This window comes from Dipodomys ordii, unplaced genomic scaffold, assembly GCF_000151885.1.
Source record: "Dipodomys ordii isolate 6190 unplaced genomic scaffold, Dord_2.0 Scaffold194, whole genome shotgun sequence".
NCBI classification, from domain to species: Eukaryota; Metazoa; Chordata; class Mammalia; order Rodentia; family Heteromyidae; genus Dipodomys; species Dipodomys ordii.
Window position 1 is genome coordinate 2,563,294 of NW_012267410.1, and position 13,713 is coordinate 2,577,006.

Below are 13,713 nucleotides of genomic sequence, written 5' to 3' on the forward strand. Positions count from 1 at the left end.
GGAGAAGGATTGGGACTAGGGGGAGAGGGGGGAGGCTGGGAAGGGATGTGAAGGGTAAACAAAGGAGGAGGCTGCAATGCTTGGTAAGAAATGTATGTATTATCCTGCCCATGTAATTGTAACCCCTCTGTACAGTATGTTTACAAATAAAATAAATAAATAAATAAATAAATAAATAAAATAAAATTCACATGGAAAAACCCTGGCCTTGTAATACAAGGATTCCCTTTAGTTTTTCCCTATAAGTTACAACAATCAAAGTACCTGAGCTAATAAAGTTGCAAGGAAGACCAGCTTATTTTATGTCAAGGAAGTTTGTATATTGTTTTTGGATCCAGGGTATGGCAGATCATGGTAGGAGTGCATTTCGGAGAATTTTGCTCACTTCATGGCACTCAAGAATTGAAAAAATAATAAAAAAGGAGAAGAAAATCTGGGTGTTAATGTTGCCTTTAAGAACACATTTCCAATCAATTACCTTCTCTTCCAGTAGATCCTGTCTTCCAAAGTTTTACTGTCTCCCTGTAGAGACCCAGACTAGTGACCAATCTTTAAGGGGTTACTGAATATCCAAACTATAGCATGCTGTAGGAAAGGCCCAATGAAGAGATTAAAAGGCAAGGTAGCAAATTGGTTCACTAATAGTAATATGAGCAAAGTAGAAGAAAGGGGAGAACAAACATGATATAATACAAGGTCACTGGTAATGTCTTAGCTATTAAACAGATATAACTTTTCACTCATTTTTTATTAGTGTTACTGTTAAAAAATAAGTCATCACAATGACATTTCCATAGTAGCACTCAGCTTTGATGATTCACCTCCCTATTACCTTCTTAAACTTTTTGCCCTTTTTATGAACAATTTTGAGAGTATTCATTCTTTCATTCCTTCAGACGAAGTATTTCCAGCATGATTATTGAAACACCCTCTCCTTTCACTTATCCCAATTTTGGTTTTAGTTTCAAACAGTTTCCTCATTTTACATCTAAATTATTAATTGTTGTTAGGTCTAGATACCATCTATAAATGAGAATATGTGCTACTTGTCTTTTTCAGTCTGGCTTGTCACACTTAACATGGTAATGTCCAGTCCTTTTGATTTTCTACTAAATGCTTTCAAATTAAACACAAGAGATGTAATAGTGGAGCAAGAAAAAGGTATAGGGAAGAAAAAAAACCATTTGAATACTTATCTTAGGGTTCATTTCACCTAACACCAACTTATCTGTCCTTTTCTGCTCGTCTCAGACATACATTAGATATTGCAAATAAGGGAAACCATGGGACCTATGTTTCTTTGGGCCTGGCTTACCCCCACGGTATAACCCCTGCTTTCACTGTATTTGATGTTGGCATAATTTGGGGAAGGGAAGTGAAAAATAACTGTTTAAATAGAGATACAGGTGGACCCATTGCAACAATGAGATGTATAAGTCGTTATGTCGAAAAACGAACTTAACTACTTTGGCTGGGGGGGGGGGCGGAGGTATGTGGGGGAAAGATGGGAAGGGATGGGAAGGGGAAACAAAGGAGGAGGCAACAATGCTTGATAAGAAATGTACTCGTTATATCGCCCATGTAATTGTATCCCTTCTGTACAGCATTTTCACAATAAAACAAAAGGAAAAGGTACAGGGCAACCGTAGAGTGTCAAAAGAGAGAGAATATAAATTCATTGTGAGAATATAATCAGTAGAATGGTAACATAACTTTCCAAATACACTAAGATCTATCTCCTAAAACCTCTAAAACAGAATTTAAGCTAAGGACCTGGCACATAGTTGGTACTCTACATCTAATCATCTTGCTTCAGCAGTACCAGAAATCTGCAACTCAGTGTTTTGTTTTGTTTTCTAAAAACAACAACAACAACAAAACTTGGTCTAACTAGGCACTGGTGGCTCACAACTATAATCCTCGTTACTCATGAGACTGAGATCTGAGGATCATTGTCTGAAGCCAGCCTGGGCAAGAAAGTCCATGAGACTCTTATCTCCTTAACTAGCTAAAAAGCCATAAGTGTAGCCATGGCTCAAGGGTTAGAGTGCTAGCCTTCAGCTAGCTCCCAGGCTCTGAGTTCAAGCCCAAGGACTAGCCTCCCCATCCGACCCCCATAAAAGAAAACTCTGTGATGAACACCCAGTTTTATTCCTTCGTATACTATTATTTCCTAATGAATACAATCTTATAACTACTTGCATAGTGTTTGAATTGTGTTGGCTATTATATAAGGCATCTAGAGATGACTTAAATACATTGGAAAATGTGCCTACTTTCTATAGAAGTACTACGTCATTTTGAGTATGGTGCTTGAGCTCCATGCAGGTTTTGCTATCTTCAGGGATCTTGGCACAAACTCCCTGTGGATACTGATGGATACTGTAACATCAGATCTACAATTGCATATGCAATTAGTGTAACTTGGTGATTGTGATTATAATGCATACTATTCAAGTCTCTTGCCATTGGAGAATGAAGTCACAAATAAGTACAACAAAGAATATGAGAACCCAGATAAGGCCTGGATTAGCATCAGAGATATCTTTACACTTCATGTTTACTTTAACAGAGAGGTAGACCCATGCAGACAGAAGCAGAGATATATTTATAACACAAGTGGGTTATATACATATATAGGTTTTCTCTCTTTGCTGACAGAATACTGAGGATCAATTACACTCCTGTTCATAGAAGAATATGAATGACTTATTTACTGATTCCTTATTGCCATGGTCCAGTGAAATGAAGAAAGTCTCATGGAGAAATTTTTGATTCTGAGGCTAAAACACAGACAATACAATGTAACCTCATACAAAGAGTACGGAAGTGAATGTATGCATGCATGCCTGTTAAAACTGGAGAGGGGCCATATGACACAACTACTCATGACTCTCACAACTACTCACAACTACCCAGACTCAACCAATTTGGTATTTGAGTAGATCTAGAAGAATAAGAAAATCCATGAGGCTAGCTTATGTTCATACAAAGACCTACTTAAAGAATTAAGTGAAAGTAAGAGATAAATTGGACCTACAGAAAATTACAAATGATAAATATATTTATATTATTTATTTTTTATTATTAATAAGTATATATATATGTATATACACACCTTCCCAAGAGATAGAATTTCATTACTCTGACACTAAGTGTGAACTGGATTATTGATTCACTTCCAAAGAACATAGTAAGAAAAAGGGAAAATAGTAACTTCAGAGGAGAGAAAACTGGAGATGCCTGCTTATAGAAAAGAATGGAAAAAGTCCTACATGCATGGAGCTGAGAGACACCCACACACACACACCTTGAAGTGGCATATGACAGAAATTCTGTATTTATTTAGGAACCACTAAGTGCTACGGTTTCTTGGTAGTTGTTCCTTAGCTTTCTTTCTGTGCATTTTAAAAATTGTGATTAAGTGATTACATAAATTTCACAAAGCTTTCTTTTTTATAATATTTGTTAGTATCCTGCTTACAAGACATTTGAAAGCGCATAATTAATTACCCTTAGATTTCTAGAGTCAAGTTTCAAAACCCTGCTCTTCCTCATTATGCTGACTAATAATGTAGTTCCAGTCCCCACACATTCATTGCTTAGCCATTTGACAAATGAAATTGTCATACAAAGGGCTTTGGCACTAGCTTTTTCTCTGCGATATCAGCTGATGTCTTCTTGTCTTTGAATCTCATTCACATAGCTTCAACCTATGCAAAGTGAAATATTTTGCCTTTCCCATTTATTACTGAAATGTTTTGGATCATTTCACATTCCATTACCCCCTCCTGAGAGATAAGGATGTTGGCTTTTTTTAATTTTATACTTTCTTATGTTGAGAACAGGTGTTCTGTATCACTGGTTAAATGAATATTGGAAAATCCATCTTAGGAACTTCATATTAATTCCTTTCTAAACACATCTTGATCTGAAAAACAACAAATGTAGTCCATGTATTCAATTTCATCAAGAAGTTGATCTGAAAAACAACAAATGTATTCCAAATGCATTCCATTTCATCAAGAACCAGAATTTTGAAAAATTAGTAAATATAAGTAGGAAGATTCAATGACATAGTCTTAAGATTAATTCAGTATTATTCAGAGGTATATTAGCTCTCAAACATGGTGAAGAATGTTGAAATAATAAGCATAATAAGCAAAGATGTTTTAAAAGATCTTAGTGAGGAAGAACATGTCAAAGATGTCTAAGATTTTTCAGAGAGATAAGACTAACTCTCAAAGAAAATTTCAAGAACTCTTTTATGATTCTTTCTGATGGAGGCATAGAATTCCTTTGTGTATATATTCCCCATTTTCTTGATCCATTCATCTACTGCGCGGCATCTGGGTTGGTTCCATATCTTAGCTATGGTAAATAATGCTACAATGAACATAGTTGTGCTGGTAACTTTAGTCTGGTCTTGTTTGTGATCATTCAGGTAAATTCCCCAAAGTGGTATTGCTGGGTTATAGGGGAGATCTATGTGGAATCTTTTGAGGAACCTCCGTACTGCTTTCCAAAGTGGTTGAACAAATTTACACTCCCACCAATAATGCAGTAACTTTCCCTTCTGGCCACATCCCTTCCAGCATATGTTGTTATTAGAGTTCTTGATTATAGTCATTCTAACTGGGGTGAAGTAGAATCTCAATGTTGTTTTGATTTGCATTTCTTTTATGGCTAGAGAGGTTGATCATCTCTTCATGTGTCTATTGACCATTCTTATTTCTTCTTCAGAGAAATTTCTCTTTAAATCTTTAGCCCACTTATTTATCAGGCAGCTGTTTCTTTGAAGATTTGTTGTTGGGGGATTTGATTCATCGCCCCTTTTGTTAGGAAATGGAAAGACTTGGAAAAAATTATATTAAGTGAAGTAAGCCAGTCTCAAATAAATATAGGTCCCATGGTTTCCCTTATTTGCAATAAATTAGTACATGTCTGGGATAAGCAGAAAAGTTCAGATAAGATGATGTTAAGCAAAATAAACCCCAAGATAGGGACACAAGTGGCTTTTTCTTCCTTGCTATTGTTTCTAGCATATTTATAAGGTACCATGTGATTTTTTTTGTTCCTTTTTATGTCCCTCATCCATGGTATAACCCCTATTTTCACTGTATTTGATGTTGGTATAATTTGGGAAGGGGAAGGAAAAAAAAACAAATTATTTAAGTAGGGATACAAATTGACTCATTGCAACATGAGATGTACAAGACGGTATGTTGAAAAAAGAACTTTACAATTTAGGTGGGGGGTAAGGGAGGCTGAAAAGTGGGGGGGGTGTAGTTGAGGAGGTGGGAGGCAGGGATGGTAGGGGAAAAGCAAAGGAGGAGGCAACAATGCTTGATAAGAAATGTACTTATTATCTTTGTACAGTATCTTCACAATAAAACAACAACTTTTTGTGGTTGGAGACACATAGTATGCAGACCATGATTTGCACTTCAGACAATGATCTGAAAAGGAAAGAGGACAGTTTTTGAGGCTCCTTTTTTACTTGCTTTCTCTTTCCTGGGACTTGAGTTCAGTCCTTAAGCAATTTTGTGCACAAAGGTAGATCTCCACCATTTGAGTCAGAGATCCACTTCTAGGGTTTTGGAGGTGAACTGGAGATAAGATTTTCCTATCTGTGCTGGCTTCGAACCACGATCCTAACTTCTCAGCCTCCTGAATAGCTGAGGTTACAGGCATGAGCCAACAACACCTGGCTGGGTTTTTGTTAGACATATAACTATCAGTGGAAATTCTTCATACATATAACTATAAATGGAAATTCTTTAATAGGCCCATCTAATATACTTTTTCTAAAGGAACACCCTTCTACACATAATGTAATTCCAATTGGATACATATGACGATTCCCTGCTGATTCTGTGTGTGAATTTCCCTTACTTGGATTTTTATATGAGGACTAATGTGCAAACCAGGGTTTGGCAAACTTTTTTCTGTACAGGAGCTGATCATAAATATTTTAGGCTTTGTGGGCCATGCAGTCACTCAACTTTGCTGTTTTAGCACAAAAGCAATCATAGGAAATATGCAAAGGAATGCATCTTGCTAGGTTCCAATAAATCTTTATTTACAAAAACACACAGTGGGCCAGATTTGGCCCCAGGGCTAGACTTTGGCAACTACTTTGAGGACAAGCATAAATCTGCTTTGTTAATTTTGTAACATTTGAATGTAACCACAGCTCTGAATATTTTGAAAAGATTTTCAATGTAGTCTCTTCTTTCACTACTAAATAGTATCAGTCATTATGCACAAAATATACTCTAAAGAAATAAAATTGAGTACCTGCTTAGTTTGCATTATTTATTATTTCATTCAGCAACAGAAAGATTAGCTAATGAGTGTAAATGTAGTGGGGAGACTTTGAAGTTACAACTTTTATCATCAGTTTACTTTCTACTTACTATAGTATCTTGAGCAAATCCAATAATACTTACCTGCTGTAATCTTTTAAAGTGCACGCTACCCTCTACAAGCGGTAATCCATCACATGTTTATATGCAATGTGCATTTGCATTGCCTGTGACTTTCAGACCAATCCTTAAGATGTAGGAATTTGGCCAGTAGAACATTATGCATTTAAAATCTCTCAGAAGAATAGAGTCTGTGCAGATATATGTGAAGGATCTATTATGAGAATTCACTCAGATGACCACAGGAGACAAGAATTCCTGCAATCTACTATCAACATTGGGCACCAAAGGAACATGAATGGTGTCATTCATGGTCATTCCTTAGGCTAGAGAATCAGAGTAACCTGTGGTGTAAATCAGAGGAATGAGAGCCTGGGTTGATGCTGATGTGAATCTGAGTCATAGATGTGAGAACCTTTCATGTCCAAGGGAGGGAATAGATGGATGTTCCAGCTCCAGGAGAGGCAGAGAGAATCTGCCCTTCCTCCATCTCTGTTCTGCTTGTTTTCATGATATAGGGTGATGCTCCTTCCAATATTTCTGAAGACAGGCCTTCTTTCTCATTCTACTAATTCAAATCCTAATCTAGAAATTCCTTCACAGACATATTTAAAAAATAATGTTTACTACCTTCCTGAGAGTACCTTTTAGTCCAGTTAAATTGGAAGGTAATATTAGTCATTCTAGGTGACCTAAGCAAAAGAGTTTTCAGGGGCTGGGATTGAAGTGATGTCAGTCAATGTCAAGGTGGATAGACTGATTACTAAAACATAATTTTTAGCACCTGAAGATTTCTGGAAAAAAAGATAACATAATTAGAAAACACTTAAATAGAATACTGGAGAAGGAATAGGGAAAGCCAGGCACTGGTGGCTCATGCCTGTAATCCTAGCTATTCAGAGTGCTGAGATCTGAAGATCATGGTTAGGACCTAAGCCTGGTCAGGAAAGTCTGTGAGAGTCTCATCACCAATTACACACACACACACACACACACACAAAGCCAGAAGTGGAGCTGTGGTTCAACTGGTAAAGTCTAACCTTGGGGGTGGAGGAAGTTCAGGAACAGAACCCAGACCCTGGATTCAAACACCAGAACTGGCACACACACACACACACACACACACACACACACACACACACACACACACACACACAGAGTAAATAGGGTATTATAACATGAACTAGGAAAGAATTAGCTTACTTATCTAGAATAGAATGGATAATTTTTTTCTAGGAGGTACTGTGCAAAATTAGCTCACTGTTTTAGATGATTAACCAAATATCAAATCTTTGAAACACAAAAGAATAAAAACAATGCAATACAACAAATAAAAACAAGTGCATAGCATTGTACATATCTCCCCAGCACATTTCAGAAAATGCATTTTCTTTTAAGGACTTCTTTTCATTTAGATTCTGGTGTTGTCCTTGTCTGGTTTTGTTCTTTCTCTGCATGGCCTTCACTGAAGTTGGCAAGTTCCAGCCTTCTGCCATATGAATCATCCTGTTGTTCCACCCTAGCTTTTAATTCTTCTATTCTGCTGTGAGAACTGCAGACACTGTAGACCACTATTTATTTTGTATCCTTACCCATAGCATCTTGGCTCCAAATTGAGGTCCCTAAGCTCGCTAAATTGTTCTGCTAACCAAGTTAAATCCCAGAGCTTAGAGCAGCTACAGGGAAGGTTTCCTACATCCCATCCTGGTGCTGTAATTGAAATTAAAGTAAATTATTCACACAGTGCACATTAATGTTGGCGCAGCTCCTTCTGCCTTCTTCCCAAATGACATTATGAGTTATGCCAAACTAAGCTCATTTCCATTTTTGATATGGTTAACGAGTGGTAGATGAGGAGAATACCATTGACGGAGTATAACTTGATTTTAGTCAGGCATTTGGGAAAACAATGACTCCCAGACTTTACTTTTGGACACGACAAATAAATGTTAACTGCATGATACAAAGATAAAAATGGCCAAGACTTGATTAATTCATTGCTACACATGAGAAAGAAGGGTTCAATTCCTAATTATTTTATTTACCATTTACCATTTGACTAGGCCTTGATCAATAGCACAAATTGAAATTTTTATCTATGAATTTAGACTAGTTTAAATTTTTCATGACCGAGGATTTCAGGATAAAAGCTAATATGTGGCTAAAAAGTGAGGTACTTTTGAGAGAGTGCAACTATTCTCAACAATCACAAATAATTTATGTACATTAACCCTCTATTGGAAGGACAGATATGCAATCATTGAAGCATATTATTGAACATTGGTTTCTGAGATATTTTTAAATGAGGAAAGAAATACTCTCATTTAATGAATTATTTCTGAAGGGTGAAATTAGGTTATTTTTCCTTTTCTTTTAAAACTTTATTGTTTTTAAATTTTAATTTGTCACTGCTATGCAATAAACAATATTACTTGCTCAGTAATTTTTTCACTTCTTTTAGAATAATGATGATAAAAATAGATAAAAGATGAGTTCTGGAGAGGATTTTGAAATGAGAGAATAAAATATTTGCACAATGTTGATGGGAATGTAAGTTATTATGGCCATTATGGAAAACAGAATGGAAGGTCCTCAACATTTGTTTTGCAATAAAAAAGTTTCACATGATCCAGTAATCCTACTGGTAGATATATGTCCCCTCAAATTAAATTGGTATCCTGTGTTCATAAAACACTAGGACAGTCAAGGTATAGAATCAACCTAATGTCTATTAATGAATGAAGGGACATAGTAAAGATGACACAGACATACTGTGAAAGATTCTTCATCCACATGTAAAAGGAAATCCTATCATTTGTGAAAATGTGAATGAACCTGGGAAATACAGTAAGTGAAACAGGCCAGATGCAGCATGACAAATATCACATTGTATGACTTCTACCGGGCAGAATCTAAAAAGTTTGCTTTCCTAGGTCAGAGATAAGAATGGAAGCTTCAAGAGGCTGGCATAGTACATACTGAAGGTGTGACCAGAGAGAATTAAGGTATTGGTCATAGGACACATACTTATAGAAAGATAAGAGAAATATAGTCAGATGATTTATTGTAGCACATGATGATTGCAGATGATAACATATTTTATTGAAAAATACAAGGAGAATAGTTAGCATTGTTCTCACCACAAAATGAAACCATAACAGTAATGTTAGTTAGCTAATAATTATCCCACACTTCCAAACTTCTTTTGAGAAGAAAATAGCTTTACGTCTATTCAATTCTTTTATTTTTTTTGTCAGTTGTAGGGCTTGAATTCTGGGCTTGGGCACTGTCCCTGTGCCCTTCAGCTCAAGGTGAGCGCTCTGCCACTTGAGCCACATCGCCACTTCTGATTTTCTGGTGGTTTATTGCTAAAACAAAAATCCCAAAAAACTGGAAGTGAAGCTGTGGCTCAAGTGGTGCAGTACTAATCTTGAGCAAAATGTTCAAGGACAGAGCTCAGGCCCTGAGTTCAAGACCTAAATCAGACATAACAATGAAAATAAACAACAAAAGTAAAACCTCAGTTTATATTTACTTGTCAAGACTTTAGTCCTTCATGTCCTTTCTTCCCTCATGCAGTACAACTTCTTTCTAGGCTAAAACCATGCATCTACTTCTAGCAGGTAGCTCGCATGAACTTGGCATCTTCAGCCCTCAACTCATCTTACTTTGCTTCTTTTTACAGTTCCAATATATTTGAGATTGGTATATTGACTATATGAACCCAAATGTGGTCATTAGTGGATATCACATGGCCACAAAGTGGGAGTCTATTTGTCAACAAACATAACTGTGCATCTGATGCCTGTTTTTATAATGTGTTCCATATTCTATGAAGACGTCCAATCTCTCATTTGGCATTAAGTTGTTACTTTTTTCAAAACCCAGTGTTTATGTTGTGGTTTCATGATTATTGTACATCTTTTTCTTTCTTTATATCATGATCCACTGATAAAATTGTACAGTTTATTTCAAAATCAAGGAGAATTGCTGAAAGTATGTTAGCACCCTGAAAATGTCATATAGGTCCACAATTTTTGAAAATGTCCTTTTTGGTATGATGTGTAGTCATAATATTGAATTTTTACTGTTTAATAAGATATTCAAATTATATATAAGCACAAGGAAACCAATTATTTCAAATTATTTAAAGGCCTCCATGTGAAGAATGAAATAAAGTATTCTTAAAATATGCGATGGCTGGGCTGGGAAGTTGACTCAGTGGTAGAGTGGTTATGTCTCATGCATGAGGCCCTGGGTTCGATTCTTCAGCACCACATAAGCAGAGAAAAGCCGGAAGTGGTGCTGTGGCTCAAATGGTAGGGCTCTAGCCTTGACCTGGAGAGCTGAGGGACAGTGCCCAGATCCAGAGTTCAGCCCCCCATCACCAAAAAAAAAAAAAAATGCGACGGGGCTGCCTGCCCACTCTCCAGACTTGATGTACCAATTTCTACATTCATCTTCTGCTCTTACCCAAAAGAGAGCTAAAAATTCAGTCACAAGGAAAGGATTTCCAACATAGTGTCTAGTGAGTGTCACTGCTGGTTCATTGTTTGTCCCACTTCCGGGGTCGGGGGCCGGGAGGAAGAAAGCTGGGAGAAAATAAGGGAAGAGGTGATACTGTTCAAAAATTAATGTACTCATTACCTGACTTATGTAACTCTAACCTCTTTGTATAACACCTTCACAATATAATTTAAATAAAAATAACAAGAGTGAATAGTAAACATAAAAATATAAAAAGGGGGGCTGGGAAGGTGGCTCAGTGGTGGAGTACTTGCCTTATATGCATGAGGCCCTGGGTTCGATTCCTCAGCACCACATAAGCAGAAAAAGCCGGAAGTGGGGCTGACGCTCAAGTGGTAGAGTGCTAGCCTTCAGCTGAAGACCTGAGGGACAGTGCCCAGGCCCAGCTTTCAGGCCCCACAACCGACCAAAAAAAAAAAAAGAAAAATATAAAAAGGAAGATTTGACTTATTCATTTCCTTTTTTAGGGTAAAATGCAAGTAATTCATTGAAGTTTAACTCTAATTATGATTTCATTTTTTAAAGGTACATCACCTAACTTCTCCCTAGGTGGATACAAATACTGGAGGTCTGTGATTTCAGAAGGTCAAAGACTCTGTCATTCTTGTATCTGGTAAAAATGGATTGGTTTAGACTGTCCAGTCGATTTTAGTTTTCATTTTCATTTCTTCTTTTATTTCTTTTTTAAAATAATATTTTATTGAGAAAATGCTGTACAGAGGAGGGGTTACAGTTACATGAGCAAGGTAATGAGTCCATTTCTTATCCAGCATTATTGTCTCCTCCTTTGTTTTTCCCCTACCATCCCTTCCCTCCCAACTCCACAACTACACTCCCCCTATCTCCCCCACCCTCACTTAAATTGTAAAGTTTGTTTTACAACATAGCATCTTTATATCTTGGACAGGTGTAGATCTCCTGGGACAAAGAACTGAGAAGATATTCAGCTGCTCGATGACATTGAAATTGTCCTTGATTGGGCCCTCCTTCCTGATTCTATTTACATAAGACTTTCTCTGACTCTTTTTTTTTTTACAATAAAGAAGAATGTTTCTAACTAGAGAAAATAATTCTTTCCATTTAGATATGGAGGTTTGAAATGGATCCCACCAATGTCAACAGCATCATTGAAAAACTGATTTTTGCCAAAAACTTGTTCAACTACGTGTTTACTTCATACGTCATGAGCACTGGTGACTATATGTCATATAGTGTTCTTCAGGATTGAACATATACATCAAGCCAGACTTGCCCTGGCTGATGAGGGTCACCAGGAAATTTGCTGGAACTGGAGGCATTGGGGGCTCAAATGATTCCTCGCATGTATGTGAACCATAGAAAATTGACCCAAAGTCTGAAGTTATGATTAGTAGTTCTCTGCAGAGGTCAGACTGAGACATCTACTGTTGAGACAGGACACCATGGCCAATTCACGTGTTTGTGTTCATGTGACTTCTTGGTCCAGCTACCCAAACCCTCTTAAATTTAAATCCAACCAACCTGATAGTCATGGGAGTAGGAGGGGTGGTAGAAAAATGTGTAGTCTTGTCAATTATTTGTACTTGTTTCTGAAGCCGACTTCATCTTAAGAATGTTGTATTATTTATTACAATGTATAAATATTTATTAAGTACACAGCATATCTTTTCTTCAAAAAGGACAAAAAGACCAGAAACAACAAACATACAAGGCTTTAAACTCTTTTTTGAAAATAGCCAAACTGAAAATTCCGGTTAGGTTATGGCAGAAAGCAGGTGACCACTAGTTTTAATGTATCCAGTTACAGACTTCTGTCAGTGGCTCTTGTGTTTATTTCTGTAGCTCCTTGTTTTCAGCACACCTTGTGTCTATGTGACCCCTGGGAACATTTCAGGGAACTTTTAGAGATATACTCAAGTTATAGCTTAAAAACCACAAGCTTTGCCAGGTGCCAGTGGCTCATGCCTGTAATCCTAGCTACTCAGGAGGCTGAGATCTGAGGATCACAGTTCAAAGCTTGCCTGGGCAGAAAAGTCCATGAAACTCTTATATGCAATAAACAACCAAACCAGAAATGGTACTGTGGCTGAAGTGGTAGAGCACTAGCCTTGAGCTGAAGAGCTGAAGGTCAATGCCCCGGCCCAGAGTTCAAGTCCCACAACTGACAAAATATAAAAAAATAAATAAAAATAAAAAATCACAAGCTTTCCAGAAATTCAGCTGCTCCTATACTCCATGACAACACAAACAACAAAATAATTAATATAGTTAAATCACTTTGGTTCTGTAGTAAGCTTAATGTACTGTACTTCAAGATGCTCTTGAAGCAATCTCACACTTTCCTACAACATTTCTGTGAAGTTATATCTGTATCATTAGTTGACAAATACATGAAATCAAGTACTAACATATTTTTTAATACTTAAGTCACTTCTGGCCATGTTATTCTTCAAGATTATATTTTTCTCTGAATTTTTCACAAAAGTGTATCTTAACATCTGATCAAGGTTATATTTTTGAATTTTGTCTCTATAAATTATTTTTCTATGAAGGCCTCTGCTCATATTCTTAGGTTTATTAATATCCACGTGTGAAATGAGAAAATCCATTATTTAGTTTCATTAATAATGGTAATGAAAAAGAGGAAAATAAACGTGAACTAAAACAAGAAGGAGAGGACTCAAACAAATACAAACATACTCACTAGGGCACAACTTCTTCTTGTAACATCTTGATTCTCCAAGACATTGAAAATAAGATAATATTGTTTCTTCTATTA